We start from the raw sequence: 26,456 nt of genomic DNA on the forward strand, positions 1-26,456 counted from the left end.
AAAATATTTTAAAAATCAAGTAATAGAGGTAGAGGAAAAATTGGGAAGAGAAAAGAGGGAGGTGCAAGAAAAACATGAAAACCAAGTCAGCAGCTTAGTCAAAAGATACATAAAATGATGAAGAAAACAACATATTAAAAAGCAGTTTGGATCAAATAGAAAGAGCAGTTCAAAAATTTACTGAGGAGAAGAATACCTTAAAAAGCAGAATTGGCTAGATGGAAAAGGAGATAAGAAAGCTCTCTGAGGAAAACAAATCCTTCAAACAAAGAATGGAGCTAAAGGAAGTTGATGACTTTGTGAGAAATCAAGACACAATGAAATAATATCAAAAGATTGAAAAACTACAAGAAAATGTGAAATAGTTCATTGAAAAAACAACTGACCTGGATAACAGATCCAGAAGAGACAATTTAAAAATTATTGGGCTACCTAAAAGTCATGATCAGGAAAAGAGCCTTTCCCTCATTTTTAAAGAATTTCTATAGGAAAATTGCCCTGATATCCTAGAAGCAAGAAGGCAAAATAGAAATTTAGGGAATCCACCATTGTCCTCCTGAAAGAGATCCAAAAATAAACAACCCCCAGGAATATTATACCCAAGTTCCAGAATTCCCAAGTCAAAGAGAAAATATTACAAAAAGTCAGAAGGAAACAATTCAAATATCATGGAGTTACAATCAGGATCACACAGGACTTAGAAGCAACCACATTAAGGGCTCTCAGGGCTTGGAATATAGTTTTCCAGAAGATAAAGGAGCTTGGAATGCAACTGAGAATCAACTACCCAGTAAAACTGAGCATCCTCTCCAGGGGAAAAGATGGACTTTCAATGAAAGGGGAATTTCAAATGTTCTTGGTGAAACAACCAGAGTAGAACAGAAAGTTTGATCTTCAAGTATAGAACTCAGGTGAAGCATAGAGACAGTGAATGAGAAGGGTAAATTATGAGGGATTTAATAATGATGAACTGCGTGTATTGCTGCATGGGAAGATGATACTGATAATAGACATATGAACGTTATCATTTATTGGAGCAGTTAGAAAGAGTCAAATAGTCTAAAAGTAAACAAGGCATGGAAGTGAGCAAAATTTGAAGATATAATATATATAGTAAAAATGGAATCAACAAGTGAAAAGTAAATGTCTTAGGAGAAAGGAAAGGAGAGGTAGAATAGCCTAAGATATTTCATGTAAGAGTCAAGAAATAGCTTTTGCAATGATATGGAGGTAGAATGAGGGAACCTTCATTCTCATCATAAATGGCTCAGAGAAGAAACAATACACATACTTAATAGGGTATAGAAATACAGAAGAAAAAGGAGAGAAAGAGGATGAGAGAAAGGGGATGGGGGAAGGGAGGGAGGATCAAGGGAGAGGATAGTCAGATATAACACATTTTCTTTTTTTACTTTTTACAAGGTGGTGGGATTGGATGGCCTATCTGGGACCACAAGGCTGGATGGCTGCTGGGTCTCTAGTGTGGGATGTGGGCTTGGGGCCTCCTGGCCTCAGGGATGGTACTCTGTCCACTGCACCACTTGGTTGCCCCACAGCAGTACAGCACACATTTGAAGAGGGACAGAGTGAAAGGAGAATGATAATATAATAAATGGTAATGGGGAGGAATGGATGGAAGGAATTACAATCAACAATAGTAACTGTGGAAAAATATGGAAGTAACTTCTCTGATTGGATTTATGATAAATAATGTGATCCCCACCAGAGACAGAACTGATGGCATCGGAACACAGACTGAAGCATATTTTTTTCCTCTTTCTTTCATTTTAGTTCTGGTGATGCTTTTTCATTTTGTTGGGGGGAGGGGGGATTATGTCCACTCTTACAACAAGACTATTTTAATGATATATAAATAAATAAAAATATAAATTAAAAATTAAAAAAGAATGCAAACAAAAAAATGGATTTAAAGATTGCATGGGCTTATTTGATGTTCTGGTTATTTTGCAAATTGAGCTTACATATACCAGTTATGCTCATTCTTTAAAGAGAAAATGCTATCAAAAGGAAGACTAATAGTAGTACTACACAACAGAAAGTCCAGGGAGAGGGAGAATACAAAAAGAATGAAACAGTACAGTGGGGCTTATTCAAGGAATATGAGGCAGATGATAAAGATTTAGAACATACACATGTGTTTTGCTATTTCTTCATTTATCTCTAGAGATTGATACACACATTCACTTATATGTATGTGTGTAAATGTATATATATGTATATATATATATATGTGTGTGTGTATGTATGTGTGTTTGTTTATATGAGTGCATAAGAAAGGATCATACACTGGCATCTGGAAAGGAGGTCAAGAATCACTTAGTTTTTAACCTCCTTGTTTCAGAAATGAAAAAATGCAACCAGTGATTTAGTGAACTATCCAACATCACATAAATTGTAAATAACAGAAACAGAATTTAAACCCAGGTCTTCTGGTTATAGAGCCAATGCCTTTTCAGCTCTTTCATGCTAATACAGACATAATGTGTAATGAAGATGTATGCTTAAATATTTCCCACCTGGATTTCATTTAAGGTTCCATGTGAATTTTTGCTCTCTTTTTCTCTCTGAACCCACACACACACACACACACACACACACACACACACAAACACATACACATACACACATACACACACACAAGTATATATATATATATATATATATATATATATACAAAGATATAAAATATACTTTTATATTCCTCATATTCACTCATCATATGTGTCAACATAAATGTTAATCAGTGCTCAAAAAGATTCTAGAATTTCATCTTATCTTCTGCTCAAAAAAATGAAAGTAGTATGTGTATAATTATGTTAATAATTAAGATAGAATGCTGCTTTGGTTTGAATTAGCATGATACTGAAGGAAAAGAATACTCTGACATAATTGATATTTATAGAACTAATCACATATTTTCTAGAACACCTAAGTTACTGATATAATATTCATTCCTTTTATCTGTACTACTACAACTTATCTGAATTCAAACTATATAAACATTTCTAAAGTTTCTAAATGTCACTAAATTTCATTATTTTTTAGATGTGAAAAGTTGAGAAATGGTAGCATATATTCAAGATTAATTTAATCAAAAATATTATGGATTGCTATTATCTTTGATGAAATTAGGAACATTATAAATTATGTACTTATTTGGGGTTTTTTAGGTTTTTGCAAGGCAAATGGAGTTAAGTGGCTTGCCCAAGGATACACAACTAGTTAATTATTAAGTGTCTGAGACCGGATTTTAACTCAGGTAATCCTGACTCCAGGGCCGGTGCTTTATCCACTACGCCACCTAGCTGCCCCTAAATTATGTAGTTATAAGAGTTACTGATGTCCTTCTTTATAAGATGGAGCTTTAATCTTTATTGCAAAGAACAAAAACAAAATTCAATTGATAAACTATTTAAACAAGATATTTCAAACTGATAAGTTTTCCATAACATTTAAATTGAATGAAGTCCATACAAGAACAGAGTTGATTTTTAAAAATTACTCTAGAATACCATTTAAATAATGAAAGAAAGAAGTCTATATTTAGTGGTGGAAAAACTGTGAAAGAATAATGGGAAATTAAAAAAAAAATTAAATTCTTTAAGATCAAAAATCTCTACCCAGAAGGGCAAAAATATTTAACTTTATTGCTAATTTCACTGCATTCCATAATGAAAGTATTTCATAGATTAATGTAGTAAAATATAAATATTTCAGACAAAGGAGGATTCTTAAAGGTCATTTGTTAAAAATCTCTAAATAGGAACTTATCTGTATAATATTCTTAATAATATATAATCAACATTGCTACTCAAACCATATTGAATTTTGTGTTAGTTATGATATTGTATTTGAAAAAAGAAGTTTAATAGAGACTTGCAAATTTGAACAGGACTTCAAATTGAATATGAAATTAAAAAGAAATCTTTTCTCACAGATATATGGAGACAAAGAAAGTTACAGGTAAGATCTCTCAAGTAAAAGGTCTATTAGAAACAGTTATCAACTAAGGGAAAGAAGAGATTATGGAAAAACTGAGAGAAAATAAACCTGACATTCTATAGTTTGTGATATAAGAAAAGAAATCTTGCATTATTCTAACTTATACCCTGGATTTGGAGAAAGTGTATTAGAAAGGCTCATTGTACATATGAAGAAACTAAGGCAGCAAGGAGGACTAAGGGACTTAACCAGGATCACATAGCTAGTAAGTATCTGAAGTTAGATTTTGAACTAGTCTTCCTGTCACTAGAAAAAGCACTCTATTGCATTACCTAGATGACAAACTGTGTAATTAATATCAAATTGCTTACTTTTTCAAGGAGGAGATGAGTGAGATGAAGGGACAGAATTTAGACTCAAAATTTTTAAAAAAGTTAAATTGCTTACATGAATTGGAAAATATTTAATGAAAGAAACAAAAAATAAATAACATTAAAAAGAGAATCTCAAGACTAACTTCAATTCCTTTTTTGGTCATATTATTAAAGCAATGGATTAGAGAAATATAGTGGCTATAGCTCACCTAGATTATTTTGTTTTGTTTTTTTAGGCTTTTGCAAGGCAAATGGGGTTAAGTGGCTTGCCCAAGGCCACACAGCTAGGTAATTATTAAGTGTCTCAGACTGGATTTGAACCCAGGTACTCATGACTCCAGGGCCGGTGCTTTATCCACTATGCCACCTAGCCGCCCCACTCACCTAGATTATTACAAAATTTTTATCAATACATTTCATGCTATATAGGCTTATCAAATTTGAGGATAACATAAACATCATAGTGATAACAAACATTGGATTGCAGAAACATGTCAATAAGAATGGATATAAAGTCTTGAACTTAAGATGATGGAGATATGAATATGAGTAAGTTCTGAAATTATTTGGGTATTTCAAGAGATTATAAACTCATCATGGGTGAACAAAGTAGCCAAAAAAGCTACTGTAATCTTGGACTTAATTAAGAGGATCATACATTCTAAAAGGGACTTCATAATGTCACTGCACTCTGTTCCTATCTGATTTCATCCTGATTATTGAGTTCAGTTATAAGCACTGTGATTTAAGAAAGATATTTCCATATAGAAATGAACAGAGAAGAGGGACTTGAGCTCCTCTATGGGAATCATTAAGATACCAGACACATTTTACGCAGATACTTGAAGACATGGGGAATATGATATGCTGTCTTCTGATACATAAGGCATTATCATGTGAAGCAGTGATGAGACTTGTTCTATATGGAGCCAAAAGGCTAAACCAGGAACAATGGAGAAAAGTAAAAAAAATTAAATTTTGGCTTGAATGCAGTAAAACCTTCCTAGCAATTAGAACTGTCTGAAAATAGAATAAAGTTGTTCTAGAGGTAGTAGTTCCCCTTTTTGGAGTTCTTTGAGCAGAGGCTGGATAATTACTTCTCTGGCTTGCTATGGTAGGGATATATATGTATGTATACTTGCACACATATATGCATATATAAACACATGATATATAGCTATATACATGTACATTTATAAATGTATCTATTCACAAATAATTTCTATACATGTACAAGCTGCTACCTATATGCATAAGTACATATACATGTATATAAGATACATATATTTATATGTACATGCATTTTAGCTCTGCATATCTATGCTTATATCTCACAATTATGGATCTATTGGTTTGTAGTCTTACAAACCTTTGTTAGATGCACTCCATCTCTAGACATTAGTTAATCATTCCTACATTTTATGCCAAATTAAGGGAATTCAAATTTCTTTTTCAGAAACAATTTGGCTAAAGCATTCATTTTTGAACATATTGATGGACTAATTTATCAAACAAGGGATACAGCTGTATGATAATGATTATATCTAGACAATTAGGTGCTTTCCATGTAACATTATATATGACAACACACAATATTGGGATCAAATAGTCTGCAACCTCCTCAAAGGGAGCAAGGACTATTGTTTATTTAAATACTGAATTTCCCTAATTACCTACCAGGATATTGCACAAAGCAGGTAACTAGGTTTGTATATACTGTTCAAACTTATCTATGGACAAATGGAGAATAATCTTTAATAGAAACTTTGTTATGAACCACCACATGATCAAAGAACAATCACAATTTCCATGTGCCTGGTAAATGGGTTGCCAGGAGCTCAGAGCGGGAGTAGCTGGTAAATGTGTTTTAAAATAGTTTCACAGTCAAGCTGGTAAATTTACTTTATTTCAAGTCAGTGAGCATTATCAAAAGTGTGTTACACATTTTTTCCTTTGCATACCTTTCTGATATCTGACCAAATTTATAAGGGAAGAAAAAAAAGACACTAAACATATAATCAAAATATTTCAGTTCAAGTCCTGACTAAACATAGAAAAGTGACTTAACCTTTCTGAGGCATCAATAACTTTATAATATAAAATGAGGATAGTGGTATATGTGTAAATTAATTCAAATGCTTAATCAGGAAAAGGAAGTATTCTTGAAAGTGCTAGACAAACTGGAGTAATGATTATTATCTTGTTTTACTGTCTCTTCTGGTCAAAGTGCTTAAGTCTGTTCCTCTCTGTGCTATGTAGATGCTGCCACACTACATATTTACCTTATTTTCAGTACTAGTTTGAGAAATCTTGTCATTCCAGTTAGATTATTTCATTTTCTTTTCATTTAAGAGATATTATAATTTAGAATCCTAAGGGAGTACAATTTTATGCCATCATTTCAGTCAGAAATGTTCTTTTTATATCAATTGTGCATATGAGACCTATTGAACACTTGTCTTTGACAATCAGATTCATTTCTGGTCTTCCAGAATATAAAATCAACTGAATACTAGAGTTGATCTTACAATTGAATTGCCTTTCTTGATTATTTGATTGAGAAAATCAATTAAACTTCATTTCTCTAAAACCAAAGTGGAAGCAGAGGTAAATCCATCTAATCTCTTATTCCAGCCTCTGATCTCTTCAAACCACCACATCTCGAGTGATACTCCTTCTGTCCCAAACAGACATTTCCCCATTTAACCACTTTCCAACTCTTGCTCAAGAGATGACAATCAAATACACAATATATTGATACTGAAAATCCCTACAACTCAGTTACTAGCTTTCTAGGCCCCCATTCCCCTAATAACATTCCCTGTAACATTAGATCCACTTATAGAGACCTTATCCTTTACATGATTATAGCTTATGTTACTGTTCTATTGTGCTTCTTGAATCCCATTTTATTGTTAATAAGACTTCTTTCATATAAGGTGTCATGTTCCTTCCAGTTTCTTTGAAATCATGGAAATTTGAACATGACAGAATACAAGATGAACATGTATTCATCACTACCTTCTACACTGATATATGTTTCTGCTCTGATGTTCCTATCTCCAAAACACATACTGCACCATATGGATGATTAGGCATGATATTTGTTCCTCATTATAGTATGATGGGGATTATTTGGATGAAAATCAATGGAAAGAGAAATAGAAAGCATATCACAAGTAGATTATACTATAGAACATTGTCCAAGAAAAAATAGTTGAGGGTGGCTAGGTGGCATAGTGGATAAAGCACCGGCCCTGGAGTCAGGAGTGCCTGGGTTCAAATCCGGTCTCAGACACTTAATAATTAACTAGCTGTGTGGCCTTGGGCAAGCCACTTAACCCCGTTTGCCTTGCAAAAACCTAAAAAGAAAAAGAATTCTCTCTTTTATAACTAGATAAATCTAACCTCAAAATAAACAATGAAGAAGTTAGGAAGGTGAACAAAATCTTAGAAAACCCAGATACAATATACTCCTTGAAAAACTGAATAGGGATAGAAAAGAATATACCTTTTTCTCAGCAATACATGGCACCTGTACCATTGATCTAATAAACAAAAAATTGGTTTAATTAAAAATTCAATAAAATAAATAAACCTTCGATTAATCTGATAAAAAAAGAAATAAGATAACCCAAATTACTAGTAGCAAAAATGAAAAAGGTGAACTAACCAGCAATGAGGAGGACATTAAAGAAATTAGTCAGAGCTACTTTATCAAAATTTATGCCAATAAATTTGATAACTTGGATGAAAGGGATAAATATTTGCAAAACTACAAACTGCCCAGATTAACAAAAGAGGAGACAGCATACTTAAATAATCCCATAACAGAAAAAGATATTGAAAAAGCCATCAATAACCTCCTTAAGAAAAAGTCTCCAGGTCCATATGGATTTACAAGTGAATTCTACCAAATATTTAAGGAAAAAGTAATGTCTAATTGTACATAAAACATTTAAAATAGGAAAAGGAGTTCTACCACATTCCTCTTATGACATGGTGTTGATACCTAAATTAGGAAAAACCAAAACAGACAAAGAAATTTATTGACCAATCTCCCTAATAACATTGATGCAAAAAGCTTAAATAAAATTTTAGCAATGAGAATACTGCAAGTTGTCATGAGGTAAATGCACCATGTTCAGGCAGGATCATGTAGTCAGGGATGATTCAATATTAGGAAAATATTCAACATAATTGAACAAAATAATAACAAAACCATCAGAAATCATTTATAATCTCAATAGGTGCTGAAAAAGCCTTTGATAAAAATACAACATCTGTTTCTATTAAAAACACTAGAAAGTTTAGGAATAAATTTAGGAATAAATAAATTAAAATAATAAGTGATATCTATCTATAACCATCAACAAATATTAATTGTAATAGGGATAAACTCAGAGTATTTCCAATAATGGCAGGGGTAAAATATGAATGCCCATTATCACCATTACTATTCAATATAGTATTAAAAATGTTAACTTTAGCAATGAGAAGAAAAATAAATTGAATGAATGAAAATTGGCAATGAAAAAGCAAAGCTTTCACTCTTTGCAGATGATATGGTGGTATACTAAGAGAACGCAAGAGAATCATCTAACAAAACTCTTTGAAACAACAAATTCAGCAAAGTAGCAGGATATAAAATAAACCCACATTAATCATCAGCAATTCTTTATATGAACCACAAAGCCCAAGAATAAAGAGATAAAAAGAGAAATACCACAAAGTATCTGTAGACATCATTAAATACTTGGGAATCTACTTCACAAGACAAATGCAGAAAATGTATGAACACAATTTTAATGTATGTCTCTCATGCAAATAAAGTCAAATTTGATAATTGGGAAAATGTCAGTTGCTCATGCTTAGGTTGAGCTAATACAATAAAAGTGACAATTTTACCCAAATTAAATTACATCTTCAGTGCCATGCCAATCAAACCACCAAATAATTATTTTACTGAGCTAGAGGGGGAAAAAAGTAACATAATTCATGTGGAGCAATAAAAGGTCAAGAACAGTAAGGGAAATGTTAAAAAAATGTAAAGGAAGGTAGCCTAGATTTACCAGATCTAAAATTGTACTATAAAGTGGCAGTCATCAAAACTGTCTGGTACTGGTTAAGAAATAGAGTAATGGAGCAGCAGTTTAGGAGAGGTTCAAAAGAAACAGTAAGAAATGACGACAGTAATCTACTGTTTGACAATTCCAAAAACATTAGTTTCTGGGATAAGAACTCACTATTTGACAAAAATTTTTGTGAAAACTGGAATATAGGATGGCAAAAACTAGGCATACACAAACATCTCACACCCTACACCAAAATAAAGCTCAAAATGGGTACAGGATTTAGATAGAAAGAGTGACACCATAGACAAAATAGTAGCCCAAGAAATACTCTATCTATCAGATCTATGGAAGGGGATAAATTTATGACTAAAGAAGAAATAGAGTATATCATAAACTACAAAATGAATGATTCTGAATATATTAAATTAAAAAAATTTGCCACTAATAAAACCAATGTTGCCAAAATTAGAAGGAAAGCAGAAAGCTAGGAAACAATCTTCACAACTAGGAGTTCTGAGAAAGGTCTCATTCCTAAAAGATATAGAGCACTGCATAAAGTTTATAAGGTTGCAAGTCATTCCCCAATTGATAAATGATCAAAGGATATGAATAGATACTCTTCAAATGAAGAAATTAAAACTATATATATATATATATATATATAATCATATTAAAATGCTCTAAATAATTATTGATTAGAGAAATACAAATTAAAACAACAATGAGCTATCACCTCAAACCTATCAGATTGGCTAAGATAACAAAAAGAGAAAATAGTCAATGCTGGAGAGGACTGGGACATGAATACATTGTTGGTGGAGTTGTGAATTGCTCCAACCATTCTGAGAGCAATATGGAACTATGCCCAAAGAGCAATCAAACTGATCATACCCTTTGACACAGCAATTCTAATTCTAGGCCTATATCCAAAAGAAATCATAAAAAAATTGGAACAGTTCCTTATGTTCCAAAATATTCATACCAATTCTTTTTGTAGTGGCAAAGAACTGGAAATTGAAGGGATATCCAAGAATTGGGGTATGGTTAAATAAGTTATGGTACATGAATATTATAAAATACTATTGTTCTATAAAAAATCATGAATGGTATAACTCTAGAGAAGCATGAAATGAATTACAGGATCTGATGCTGGGAGACAACCATGTACACGTTAGCAACAACAATGTTGGATGATCAACCCTGATGAATAAAGATGGTCTCACCGGTTCAGAGAGTTAGGATAACCCTATTAGGTCAGCTATGGACAATGCTATGCAGATCCAGAGGAAGAAAAACAAAACAAAAAAAAATCCTTCAGAATCTGATGAACTTCTTTAAAAAATTTCTCTTATGTACTTCTTTCACTTAAGGCTAATTTCTCATAACAAAAATAACTAATATGTAAACAGATTTAAACAAAATATGAATATACAATATTAACCTGAATGTTTGTTGCTGAGCATAGGGGGTGAAGGGAGGGTAGGAGGAAATTTTGTAACTTAAAAATATACATAGCCATATGGATGAATGTTGAAAAATTTTTATAACATATATTTGGAAAAATAAAATATCAATAAAAACAAAAAATGGCTGTAGTAAGAATTCTAGAAAAGGATTACAATTGTGGCATGGTAGCATAATAAAGAAGAGATGGGGATATTAACTGTCCAAATAACTAGAGTTGCTTCTTTCTGACAAGATGGAGTCCTCAATTAGAAGGGATCATTGCATATTAAAATTTTTTAAAGAGAAGGTGAGCAAGTTTGGGCAAAGTTGAGCAGGTGATCTAAATTTGGGGAAGGCAAATTTCAAATAATTCAATGTAAATGTGCATGTGTGCATGTGTTTATTTGTGTTTATATGTGTGTGCATGTGCATGTTGTGTGAAATTACAAAGGGCTAAACTTACAATGAAGCAATAGAACTAGAAAGGATAAAAATGCCCCCCCTCAAAAAAATTCTGAAAATAGACATACAGATAATAAAGTAGTAAAAGATAGAACTATGTTCAAGAGATTCACGTGTATGCATAGAAAATCAACAATTTTTAAATTAACAGAATACTTATATAGATTGAGCAAGGGAAACATTAATACAAAGCTATAGTATGATCAGAAAAGAAAATATTAGGCATGTGAAATCTTGGAGTAAACTGAGTTCTATAGTGAATGTTAAATATGAGAAAAATTATTTTTAGTTAAGTTGGTGATAAGAAGGAACTCACAAACATATTGGCTTTTTTGTTTGAGTCAATGAATTAATAATAAAAAATGAATTGAATTATCATTTTCCTTCTATTTTCTTGACTACGGAAAATAATCTTTGCATAAAGAAGAAAACATGATTAACTAAATAAAAAGTTAAAATAGCATTTTGGAGTCTTCCATGGTTTTGTAGATCAGCTACATTCTTGCATTACTTAAAGAACTGACAAGTTGAAGTGGAGTCAAAATGGTGGAGCAAAGGCAGAGAGTATCTGAAATCAACAAACGCCTCAAGATACCTTTAAATAATTACTCAATATAAATCCTAGAGTAGAATAATCCACAGAAAGATTAAGTGAAACAATTTTCCAGACCAAGACATCTTAGAAGGTTGACAAGAAAGACGTATTGTATCACAGTAAGAGAGGAGCACAGTAGATCCTAGTCCCTGTCAGTGCAGATCAGGTCATGACAAACTTGGAGCAGGTCTGGCAAGTCATTGAATCTACATCGGTTTGTACTGCTGCCTCAGCTCTCATTCCACAGATGGCAAGAGGATTGAAAAGTTGTTCAGAAGGAGATGACAGGGTTCTCTTTACTAGCACAGAGACAAGATGTTCTTGCTTTATTCATACTTGGATACAGTTTGTTGTCATGAGTAGCAGTCCCAGGGGAAGGAAAAGTACTAGAACACCACAACTTGTGACCTGAAGGAAGTGGGTATACCCCTTACAATTGTGGGGCTGAAAAGTGTACTTGCAATCACTCACAGACTAGAGCACAGGCCAGGAGGGTAGTAAACACAGTTTTCCTTAGACCAAGGTGGGAGAACTTCTGGTGTGCAGGTTTTATTGGTTTGGCCTTGCCAAGGCAGGGACCAGAAATTCAATAAATCTAGGGTCTTTAGGGGTCAATTAATTAAATTTGGATACATATAGCCTGTTAACGATGTTATAAATATCCAAATGGCCATTGACAGAGAAAGGGTTCCTCACTCCTGTCTTAGATAGCACTACATTGAAAGAACTGAAAACTCACAGGTACCTAGAAGTATCTCTGAAAACAGCTGAATATGTCTTAATTTTGAAACAGTGAGCTCTCAACCATGGAAACAAAGCGCTACTTTAATAAAGTAAAAAGTCAAATAATGGGCTAAGAAAATGAGCAAACAGAAAAAAGATTCTAATCATAGAAAGTTACCATGTTGACCAGGAAGATAAAAACACAAACTCAGAAGAAGATAACAAAGTCATAGCTCCTATGTCAAAGCTTCTATATCCAAAGACTCCAAGAAAATTTTAACTAGTTTTTGGATCATGGAAGAACACAAAATAATTTTGAAAATCCAAGTAAGAGAAGTAGAAGGAAAAATAGGAAGAGAAATGAGAGTGATGCAAGAAAATCATGAAAAGCAAGTCAGCATATTGATAAAGGAAACACAAAAAATACTGAAGAAAATACTGCCTTAAAAACAGGCTAGTCTAAATGGTAAAAGAGGTATAGGAAAAAATGAGAAACAAATATCTTAAAAATAGAATCAGTCAAATGAAAAGGGAAATATAAAAGCTCATTGAAGAAAATAATTCCTTAAAAAGTAGAATTAGCAAATGGAAGCTAAAGATTGTATGAGAGATCAATATACAATAAAACAAAGTCTAAAGAATTAAAAGTAGCAGACAATGTAAAATATCTCATTGGAAAAACAAATAAACTGGATAATAGATTCAGGAGATAGAATTTTAAAAATATAGGTCTTCCTGAAAACCATGCTCAAAAAGAGTCTTGATTTCAACTTTCAAGAAATTCTCAAGGAAAACTGCCTTAATATTATAGAACCAGAGTATAAAAATAGAAATTGAAAGAATCCACTGATCACCTCCTGAGATTCCAAAATGAAAACTCTCACAAATGCTATAACAGTATTCCAAAACTCCCAGTTCAAGGAGAAAATATTACAAACAGGAAGAAAGAAACAATTCAAGTGTTATAGAGTCACAATCAGAATAACACAGGATTTTACTAAGAAGGATCAGTGCTTTGGAATATGGCTTTCGGAATGATAAAAGGGCTTGAATTACATCCAAGAATCAACTACCCCCCCTTAAATTGATCATAATCTTTAAAGAGAATAGGTGGATATTGAGGTCCAGCTCCTAGGAGTCATTTACACACGTATTTGGTGAACTTTTCCATCATATGTATTCTTGCTCATTAAATGAATTTATTGGCTCTCCAGTGAACCCTGACCTGGGACAATCTGTGGCTCTGGAGGTGGTTGTAAAAGGCTTTTCTGATAAGGAAATATGCAGATTTCTAAGAATAAATACTGTAAATTTACCCAGGAAATTGTGAAGCTGGGTCTCTTTTAATCAGTCATTCCTGAGATAAGTTTTTGTTATAAAAATGACTGAGCATCCAAGAATAAACCAGTAGAATTGTAGCACGACCTTGTGTGTGTGTGTGTGTGTGTGTGTGTGTGTGTGTCTCTATTCGACCTGACTCTCTCATTCAATGTTTAGAGGCACACCAGAATAATTGCTGCTGAAAGGTGGACATTCAATGAAGCAAAGAACCTTGAACCTTTTCTGAAGAAAAGATCAGAGCTGAATCAAAGATTTGACTTTCAAATACAAAACTCAAGAGAAGTCTAATTAGATTAACTTTTTATATTCCTACATGACATAATGATACTTGTAACTCATAAGAACTTTCTCATTATTAGAACAGTTAAAATGGGTATTTATATTTACATATTATATGTGTATGTATAAATAAATAGAGAGGAGAGAGAGAGCACAGGTATGAGTTGAATATGAAGGGATATCTAAAAAAATAAAATTAAGGAGTGAAAAGATTTATTGAAACAAAAAGTATAGGTTAAATAAGATATCAGTTTCTCACATAAAAGTTATCTCACATAAAAGAAGTAAGAAAAACTTTTACAGTGGAGGGAAAGAAGGAAGAGATGAGGGAGATGAGGGTGAATGAGTGAACTTTACTCTCCTCATAATTGACCCAAAGAGGGAATAATACAATAACATACACACTCATTTGGCATAAAAATCTATCTCACCTAAAGGATAATAGTGGGGAAGGGAATAAGAAAAGAAGAAGAGGGGCAGCTAGGTGGTGCAGTGGATAGGGCACTGGCCCTGGAATCAGGAGTACCTGAATTCAAATTCAGCCTCAGACATTTAATAATTACCTAGCTGTGTGGCCTTGGGAAAGCCACTTAACCACATTGCCTTGCAAAAATCTAAAAAAAAAAGAAAGAAAGAAAAGAGGGAGAATGATAGGAAGGAGGCCAGGCTGTGAGAGGAGATAATCAGAAGCAAAACACTTGTGAGGAGGAAGAAGACAAAGGAGAAATAAAGAATAAATGAGGGGAGAGGATGAAGAGAAATAGCTAATAATAGTAATTATGAAAAAGGATTGAAGCAGGTTTCTCTGATAAAAGCCTCATTCCTCAAAAATATAGAGAATTGACTCAAATGCATAAAAATAAGAATCATCTTGAAATTTATAAATGAGCAAAACATACAGACAGTTTTTGGAGGAAGTAAGGTTATCTATAGTCATATAAAAATGCTCTAATTCACTATTGATTGGAGAAATGCAAATTAAAACAAATCTGAGAGTTGCTTAGGTGGCATAGTGGATAAAGCACCAGCCTTGGAGTCAGGAGTACCTGGGTTCAAATCCAGTCTCAGACACTTAATAATTACCTAGCTGTGTGGCCTTGGGCAAGCCACTTAACCCAATTTGCCTTGCAAAAAATAAAAAAAAACCTAAAAAATCACAAATCTGAGATATTATTTCATACTTAGTGGATTGATTGTTAGGATGGAAAAAGAAAATGATAACTATTGGGGGGATGTGACAAAATGAGATACTAATACACTGATGGTGATGTTATGAATTGATTCAATCATTTTGCAGCTATGTCTAAAGGACTGTCAAGTCACTTTGACCTAGCAATGTCACTACTAGGTTTGTATTCCAAAAGAGATTTAAAAAAAGGGAAAGGAAAAATATATATAATATAAGTGTACACATACACAAAAATATTTATAGTAACTCTTTTATCATAGCAGGGTGCTGAAAATTTGAGGGAATGTCAATCAATTGGGGAATGGCTGAACAGGTTTTCATATGTAATTATAAAATACCACTATTCTTCTATGGAAAAATGAAGAGCAGGATTCTCTCAGAAAATCCAATTGATGGCTATACACTCAATTTCTAATTCTTTGCCACTGCTAAAAGAGCTACTATAAATATTTTTGTACATGTGGGATAGAACCCAATTTTTACAATGAATGTTAATTTTTTTTACATGGGACTAGAAAAAATGAAATTCTGCATTAAGACAAACAAACAAAGAACTGACAAGTCTAATGACTAATTCCCCTGAAAAAGTTCATTTGATAGGATTGAGATGTCACTCTTTCAGTGCAGGTACTTTTAACATGGATATTGATCATAAAAAAAAGTGTGACAGATCACATCAGCTTGCCAAATAATACCTAATCCCTAAAGGAATATTGAAAAGTTGATAACCTTAGAATAATTATGATGATGATGAAAATAGCAATAACATTTATATCATTTTTACAATGTACCAATATCAATAATACCTACTTCAGGGAAATTGAAAAGTTGAGTTATCCAACCTGTTCTATTCTTGAGGAGAAAAGAGCAGAGAAAGAAACAGTGAAACAAGAAGCTTATTATAAAAACCTTTATTTTTAACTTCTGCTTATTTCTGATCTATCCCTGACATATTCCTTGCTAGAATTTTTTTTCTCCACTGCCTGCAAATTATAACTAATTGTCTATATTCTAAGCTCTGTGAAAGAATCTAGGGTCATTGTACTAACTTGCATGGTCCCAGTTTCAAGGAACAAATTATTTTTAAGTTTAGGCATCCTGTAATAAAATAGTTGAAATCTGCTTCTGCAATCCAGTGATATGAATAACTGTGTCATATATGTTTTCTATGGAGTAGTTAGTGATGAAGGGAGAATTGTCATGATCCCAGCTCCCTTACTCCCATAAATTTCAAATTACTAATAGATTAATAGTGCTTATCCTGCTAAGAATATCTGAATCTTAAAACAAATTTCCTTCCAAGCTCTGTTTGACTTTATTTCCATATTCAACTTTCTTTCTCTGTCTCTGTCCTTGCTTTCTCTTGTCTGACTCTCTTCTAGGATTTAGGAGCTCAAGCTGGTTTCATATCAATAAGACTTGCCTGGGGTGGCTAGGTGCACAGAACACTGGCCCTGGAGTTGGGAGGACCTGAGTTCAAATTTGACCTCAGACACTTCATAATTACCTAGCTGTGTGACCTTGGGCAAGTCACTTAACCCCATTAGCTTGCAAAAATCAAAAAAAAATTAAATTTAAAAAAATACTTGACTGGAATGAGATGAAGTAATCCAATTATATTTTATTGGAATTCCTATGTGTCTTATATCTCTAATCTTAATATTAATCATTGTTTCTAACATTTTGAGCATTTTACCCAGTCTTGTTTTATCAAAATCATGATGAAGTACTGCCATCATAAAATGGAAAAATACAGGATTTGGAACCAAGGGACTATGATTCAGATTTTAATTCTAGAATTAACTACATTATGAGCTTGAACAACTTACCTAAATTTCCTTGGCCTCAGTTTCCTCATCTAAAAGTTGGATTAGATGACTTCTAACCTTTATTCCAGGACTAAAGCAATGATCTTATGTTGCATCAAAAGAAGTCACAGAAAATGGAAGGATGACTCAGTTTTTTCTTAGGTAAATGAAATGAAGTAATTAGGGCAACATGAATTTTGACAATTTTTACTATATAAGAATGATCTCAAGTATAAACCTAGCAACAGATTGTGTCCCTTTTCTGGGGCCTCACCTAGTTAAACATAGTGATATTAAATACAAGTAATTTTACAATTTGGAGAGAAGTTCTTTTATAATGTGTAACCCATGAAATAATATACATACATACCCAAAAGGACCCATAAGCTCATGGATCCTTTCAACAATGATGGTGGCAGAATGGATGGAAATGGGACAAAAGATGTTAAGAATCACAATATTTTGGTCATCTATAAATCTTAACTATTGTTACTCTAAATGTGCATCCTTGTCTGATAATCAGGATTTGAACTAATGTTTAAGGATCTGATTCTTAATATTTGTGATATAAATAAAACTAATAAACAAAAATACTTCTCTGAAAAATAAAAGCAAGCACATATGTTTTTCTTAGAGGAAAATCAAAGACTTGGAAAATTTATTTTTACTTATGCATACCAAGACAAAAAAAGAAATAAAACCAAAAGGGATCTTTAGACAACTCAAAATTTCAGTACTTATGAAAAGGATTTACTAAGTCAAATGTTATGTCCACTTAATGACTTTTGGGTAATAGTTCCAAAATGCTTTTTTTTTCTCCTTCAGAATTATTGAGAATACTGTGGAAATAATAGTAGCTTATGTTCCAACAATTATTTACAAATGATATAGAGGGAGATAATTTTTATAAAATATTTCCATGAGACCCTCCAAATTACATCCATATAAATTTTGTTTCTTAATGTCTACAATATAATGATAGGTATAAGTAAAGATGGAGTAAAATATTTCAGAAAATGTGGTTTGGAAGTGTAAATGTGACCAAAGACTCATAAATTATAACCTTTATAAAATAAAAATGTTGCTTTTTTGCCAATAAATCATCAGTGATTTCAGAGAAATCTAGTTGCATTTATGGAACTGATTCTGAATGAAGTACACAGGATCAGGAAGAGAATTTAGGCAACGGCCAAATTATGGTAAACACAAGCAACTTTAAAAAAAAATTAGGGACTCTACTCTTTGTAATGACCATATGTGTTTGTAATATTTTTCTTTTATTCTCAAGATATAGTGAGAGAGAAGGCAAAGTTTGCATTTTAGAGATGAGAAATTAAGGCAAAAAGGAGTAAGTGATTTGCCCAGGGTCATACAGCTGTAAATATGTGAGGTCAAATTTGAATTGAAGAAGATGATTCCTAATTTCAAGTTTCACATATCTTCTGGGCTACCTAAATGCCTCAACTAAGTTAATTGTCATGTAATTTGGGATAAAAGTTACAATGTGAGTGCAGTTTTCTTGTTCCCAAATGGCATCTTGTATAATCAGAGACATATTTAAAGACTCTATTGGGTCTTTAAAACATACTCAAATATTTAGTCTAGTTTGCTTAGTCTTCAATGAGTTGTCATCATATATGTGACCTTTAGATCATCCTAGGACTTTGATTCCGTGCAGTGACTTAAGGACATAAACAGGCTACCATATTATCTTCCCGGGGTTTCCTGTTCCCTCAAAAAGACAAATATTGTTCGTCGTGTTTTTGTTTTTAAGTTGTGTCTGATTCTTCATGACCCCATGGACCATTGCACTATAATACATTCAATGAGTGTGTTTTTTGTAAATATACTTAAGTGGTTTGTCATTTCCTTCTCCAGTGCATTAAGGCAAGGAGAGGTTAAATGATGTGTCCAGGGTCACAGAGTTAGTCTCTAAAGTATGATTTGAACTCAGGTCTTTTTGACTCCTGGTCCAACATTTAATTATCCACAGAACCAATTAATTGTCTCTTTTTCCTTATGCTAGTTCCAAATAGTCATTATAAAGTAGTCACATGTATTAAATAAAAAAGAGGATAGTGGAGATGCTTAAAGATCATGGTCCTGTAAGAATCATTTAAATTTTCAATTAACTTGCATTTATTAAACACTTACTATACTGGTAAGCACAAGAAAAAGCAAAAACAATTATAAATATAAAGTTGTTTACATCTTAATAGGGGAAAATATGTATATCAATTAGTCTATAATGGGACATAGAGTAGATACAAGATAATTTTAGAAGAAAGTTACTAGGAGGTCTCATAGCACCCCCTGCAGAATGTAAAATTTGAGCTACGCTTTAGGGATACTAAGAGATCAAGGTAAGGAGGATGAGCATTCCAGGAACAGAGTATATAGCTAGTGCAAAAGCATGAAATTGGCAGATGGAGTTCTACATATGAGGGAGAAAAGAATACCACCAATTTGGCAGGACCACAAAAAACATAAAAAATATTGATATGCATGAAGACTGGGAAAAACAGGAAGGAACCTGCTTATAAGGAGTTTAAATGATAGAGGAATTTATGATTGATACTAAAGGTAAAAAGGAACTACTAGCATTGTCTGAACCAGCATAAAGTTTTCATTAAGGCCTTTCTGCACTTTTTACAGTATTGATGAGTCTATGAAGCTAACAAAATCTAAGAGTTTGTGTTATTGGGTGATGTCTATTTAAATCTACATATTGTCAAGGCTATGATAATGAAGAAATAGACAAAATAATTTTTTAAATGCTTGAAAAAATAGTGTACATTGTTTAAGAGCAGCCTATTCCTTGAGAATATCTTGGACCTGGCAGCAACTTATTCACTTTCAATCAAAAAACTAATGCTATTGGAAGAAATTTACCATTCAAATCAAGAACACATAAGGTCTGAATTTGTATATATATATATATATATATATATATATATATATATATATATATATATATATATAATTCTGTATAAACTTTTTCCTCCATAAAATATTCTGAGTAAAATTCTAAAGTTCCAGACTTCTAGATTAAAAAAATAAATAAATAAGAAATTGTCAATTTTCTACCTTTGAAGAAATGTGAATAATTAGCAGAATAATTTTTTTTAACTTTTGAACACTTCAGGAATCAGACATATCCTTCCTTTTTCTTTTTATCAGTGCTTGCTGAAAAAGTGGCTTCATGTAGGAGACCTCTCAGTCTAGCACACAGTTCCATGTATTTGATTTGGAATTTAGAAGAAAACATCCCATGGGATGATATCAAATTTTCCTCAGTTCATTAACACATATTCTGTCAAAGAAATCTTCTATTTGAATGTAAATGTACTCATTTCTCATCTCATTTTCTTATTCAATCCTGTTTTGACTTTGGCTTAGTTGGATGGCTTTTAAACTTGTTGACAGAGTGAATTCGCATACCCATTCTTTTAGTGTTCCTTCATTTCAGGCCTAGAAAAACAAAAAAAGAAAAAAAGAAAGAAAAGCAGGCTGAGATTTAAGTAGCTCACCACCTCTTAGGTGAAAAAAAAAAAAGAATGATTCATTAAAATAAAGGTTAGGCCAGCAGGAGGCTAAGTGATTTACAGAGCTGGTCACAACAGTATGTGTCATTTCAGTCAGCAGTGAGGAAGACACCAAAAGACATGACCTTTCTTGCAAGTAAGGCAAGAAGCAAAATGTCAAACTGTAAGTGTTTTTTTCATATCTCCTTGTGCCTTAGAAGTGTAAGGTCATTCTTATCACTAAATGAGAGATAAGAGGAGTCATCTCACAATTTATCCCTATTCTGTCCCAAAAGGAAGAACTTAGGATCAGTAAGTGCAAACCATAAACAGTCAGTTTTAGGCAAAAGGAAAGGGAACAATCAAAATTGGAAGGAGATGTCTTAGGAGGGATTGTGTGCTCCATCACTAAATGTCTGCTTAGCTACTTTTCAGAACATACTTTCTGGGAAGTGTCAAAAAGGGGAAGAACATTAGGAGAATTAGAGGACATAGATTCCAATCCTGTCTTAATTATTTACTTTCTTGGCATTAAACAAGTCTCTTACTACCACTAGCATCATTTAATCCATGTAAATATCTTTGCAACAAAAGAAAAATATCTTTAAACTTTTGGGTGTTCAAATAGTTTTAATTTTGAGAGGAAATATTTTTATTTTTGTTTTTATTATTCTGAGGTTAACTTGAAGAATGGACTTGGAAAGTTAGAGACTAATTCCTTCATTTCAAAAAGGAGGAATATGAGGATCTAGTCTCAGATAGTGACTAGTAAAACTATTATATACTCTAGTTCCAGAACTAGGATTAGGTATGATTAGGATTCTTTCTCATATAATCATAGGTAGAAAATTGTAAAGATTTTAAAACAATATTTAATCCAAAACTCTCATTTTACAGATCAGGAAACTGAGAATTTTTGCCCCTACGTGAGGGTGAGGGGAAGGGGAATGCTGATGGTAAGCGAACAGTCCCAAGATGATCAAGGTAAACAATAGAAGCAGGTTTGGAATTTATGTTCTCTTATGCTAGTCAGTACTCTGATTCCTCTAATGCACTGTCCCCAGAAGTAATTATCCTTTGAAAACCATATGCTACTTATTATTCTATACTGCCTCTTTAAATTTATGAATGGAATATGATGTGCAATCAAGGCACCTCCCCTAGCTTCATTAGCTATTCTTGGCTAGTAAAGAGTAACTGATTAGAATAGATCACATAATGAAGACTATGATATCCTCCTCAGAACCATTGAGATAATAGAATCATAGATTTTGATCTTAAAACAAACTATTAGGGGAGTATTGAAACCCCTCATTTTACATATGAGAAAATAGAGACCCAAACAAATTAAATAATTTATTCAAGGTCATTAAAGCTAGCAAATGACCAAATAAAATATGAATCAAAATTCTGATTCAAGTTCTAGCTATGAGTCTTGTATTATGTGTGTATGAATGTGTGTCTGTGGGGGGGGGGTGAGGGAGGGGATGGAGGACAATATATGTTAAACTCTACAGTAGTAGTCTACAAAATGGGATACAGGGGCCTATGCAGAATGTATGAGATCACCCTATAGAGCATAGGTATAATTTCATTCCTCAACAATTTGCTCCTTTCTCTTGTTTTCAAGGTCCCCTGTTTTAAATCTGAAAGTTTACTCCTCAAGAGGAAGTTTGCAACTTTTGTTTAGATTATTTGTTTTTATTTATCCACCCTCATCTATTCATTTATTTATCTATGTATTCATTCATCTATGCATGCTTTTATTTATTTGTATTTTTGTTTATTTAATCATTAAGCTGAGATTGCTATATGTTCAAACTGTTTTATAGGACTGTGCTAGAGCCAGCTCATACTGACTCTAGAGAGCTGATGATTAAATTTTCAATGTGATCATTTATACTTTGCAAATTGGTAGATGATACAAATTAAGGGCTTAATTTGTCATTTAGTTCATTGTCTAGACTTAACAAAAGAATGGAGAAAATGTTCATTAATGCATATTAAACTTAAAAGTATGTGCACTAGATTTTTAAATTTTCTTTTTTTGAAGGGAGAGAACAGATTATTAAACATTTACTACCATACCACTGTAAGGAAATGAATATTTTAGAGGACTCCACCTCTTTGGGTTTTTTATTTTTTTCTGCACTTCTTTAGTGGGCAAGATCTGAAAAAGCTTTGACATTTTTAGCACCAAGTGGTTCTTATTCAAGTCTGCACATTTATCTTATCTGAGTCCTCCCTAACCTGTTAACCCAAAAGATCTCTTAAGAGTTCTTTTTTGTTCTCCCAAAGTTTATTGAAATATATTTTATTATTGTCTAATATTGAGACAAAAAGTTTCTTTGACATTTACTGAATAAAACTGTAATTACAAAATAGTCTTTGCTAAACTCTGATGATTTTCATTGAACTTGGATTTAGGTATAAATATCTACTCATATGTAGATCTACTTAAATTATATTTCCTAGAAGAATGGAAGTATTTGCTACCATGGGAAAGATTAAAAGGCTTAAACTTACTCACTAGAGCTAAAAATCTACTGAATAATGTCAAATTAATGTCATTTCACAATTTTCTTTTCTTTCTTCTTTAATCTCTTCAGGTACACATTTCCACCCATGTTTTGCATTTTGCTCTTGGTAAGAACTATAAAATTGAATAGCATTTGCCAATAGAGTGGTCACAAAGTGGTTTTTCCCATCTCTACTTGCCTGCCTCTCAACTAAGCTTTTCCATCTGTGATAATCCTTCAAGTCCCAAAAGGATCAGGAATTCTAAAATTGCTATTTATTTAAAAAAACAACAATTCAAGAAAAACTCTAGTCACACAAAGAATGTGTTCGACTAGAGTCAAATGAAACACTGGTAATAGACTGAGTCTCTGAAAGGGATCTCTTATTCAAGGTTTATGTACATACATGTACAAATGTATAATTGTGTGTATATATATATGTATTTAAAGATAGTCATGGATATCATATTCTTTCTTCATTAAATTATTACAAATCTTCCTTTAAGTAGGTTTATCTACCCAAAGACACATAATTTGAGTTGTTTTTCTCTGTACAAATATATGTTCACATATATATATATATATATATGTATATATATATATATACACATATATATAGATGTGTATCAAAAGGGAGAAAGAATATAATAAAAATGGTTTTGTTTTTATGAGCTAAGTGACTAAAAAATTATTTTTTCATTCATGTATTTTGAGTATTCTTCCTTTCCTTCTTTCCTCCTCTCTCTGTTACCCCCAAGAAAATTTTCTTCCATTTCTAAAGGAGCTATGAGGGTGATTGTAAGAAAGAATTCAAAATCTTTTTTCATTGAATTAAAAGTGTCAGTAACAAAATAAATATTAAGTTTAATTTAGGTAGCAATAATTGGGTGGCAGGTATGACAATATTAAATTCAGAACACTCTAGGTTAACTTCATAGAAATTCATTTGTTTGAAAAACACTGTTACAAAAGAGATTAGATGTAAGTAATTCAATTATCTTTAGCATTCAACATACAATAGGACAGAATAACTATGTTTTTATATTATTTTTATTTATATTATGTATTTATTATTGTATTATATACTATATTATTGTATTGTATTATATATTGTTTATTTTATATTATTTATATTACATTTTAATAGTAGAAAAAATCCTCTTAATGGCACATAGGGTTTTTAAGTTCTAAGGTAACATAAATCTAATTACAGTGACTGTTTGATGAATAGTAAAATAAGGATGAAGATTTCAAACCTTTACCTAGGTTATATGAAGATCTCATCTAAGTTCTAAATTGCAGTCTTTTAAATGAGAATTACAAAATTAATCTATGATTGTGAGTGGATTAAAATTTTACTTGATTCTATAGGCTGCTAACATATGTTTATTTTTAACATTACAAACATTTCAGATGATTATAATGTCGGCCACTACTACTGTAGTTCTATTCCAAATAGTAATCATCTTGGAAGTCTATATTCTTAATCTGACTATGATGTTTTTTCCAAGGAATTTTTTTTAAATTCTCATTTACAATTAGTTCATAGCATGTTATAAATCTTGCTATATCTCCTTATTTTATAGTCACTGCATATAGAAAGGACAGAAACTAAAAAAAAATAAGTTGTTGAAAGGCACTGAAGAAGTATGAAACATTGTTCCTGCCTTAAAATGGTAAAAAAAAAAATGCTGTATTTTTACATAATCTGTCTTTTCTACATAAAGAAGATACTTGTAATTTAAGGTGTTTTTCTCATTTTTCTCTGAGTTTTCTATCCTTCCATTCTGTTTCAAAGAGCAACATGATTTTTTTTTATAATTGGTCATATTTAACCAATATTATGCTCTTAACCTATCAACTCTTACTTACTACTTGCCTTAAAGGCATAAAAATTTTATCAGGAGAAAGATTCAAAACCTTTTTTATTAAATAGTCTGTAATTTATTCACATATTATATAAATTTATTTCATAGCCTACCTAAATTAAGGACTATTTTTCCCAATGAAAACCACTGATTTGTATTAAATGCAAAAAAATACAAATAAAAAACTTCATACTTCTCATAATTGAAAAGCAACTTAATTTTTCATTCTAAGAAAAATATAAAATATCTCATTTCTGCTCTTAAAATTTTAAATATGGAGTATGAAATTATTAAATAAAGGATAAAATATGAAGAGGAATAAAAAAACAATCAGTGGGAACAATAATAATAATAGCCAAAATAATAATTATGTAAGCATATTATTATTATTATTATTATTATACAGTATTTTATTATTGTATATATAGTATATTGAGTATTATATAGTATGTCAAGATTTGGAAAGAATATTATAAATATTATGTCATTTGTTCCTCATAGCAACCTTGAGAGATAGGGCAAAGGAAAAGAGAAATACATACACACAAACACATGTAAATGCAAAAGCCCAGAGACAAACAGATATAAAGAGACATTATGAAATATGGACATCTTCCCTGAGACAATTTCATGTAGAGGAGAAAGAATACAGTTGGAGTCAGAAAAGATAAGTATTTGAATATTTCTTATGATTCTCACTAACCATGTAATTAATCTGATCATTTAAATTCTTTGGGTCTCAGTTTCCTCATTTGTAAAAATAAAAGATTTCAATAATATTGAAATACTTACCTTATAAAATTGCAATATACAAATGAGCCCTGAGATGATATTCTGCAAACCTTAAAGTGTTACTCAAACTTTTAGAGTGCAAGTTGTTGCCATTGTTTTTGAGAGATACATACACAAATTGATATATGAAAATAAAAGAAAGATAAGAAGAAATGGACAAAGATGAAAAAAGGAACTTGACCTGTAAAACTATAATAATATTGATGAGAACCAATTGGATACCTACTTGACCTTGGGAAAGAAAACAATTTAACTTCAGTCTCTTTATCTGTAAAACTAAGAAATTTTATTATCACTAAGAATCCTTCTAGACTAATCTATGCATTTAATTTATTTAAATGTTATATGTTCACTGAAAAATAGTATTTTTGACCTTAGTTTCACAACTTCAAGTATTATTTTTCCATAGAATTCTGAAACTTTTGCACATATATGTTGAAAAGATTTAGATTTTAGATCAAAATAAAGACAAGGACTTTGGAGGGGACATTTCACTAT

The sequence above is a fragment of the Macrotis lagotis genome, chromosome X, assembly GCF_037893015.1.
Source record: "Macrotis lagotis isolate mMagLag1 chromosome X, bilby.v1.9.chrom.fasta, whole genome shotgun sequence".
NCBI lineage: Eukaryota > Metazoa > Chordata > Mammalia > Peramelemorphia > Peramelidae > Macrotis > Macrotis lagotis.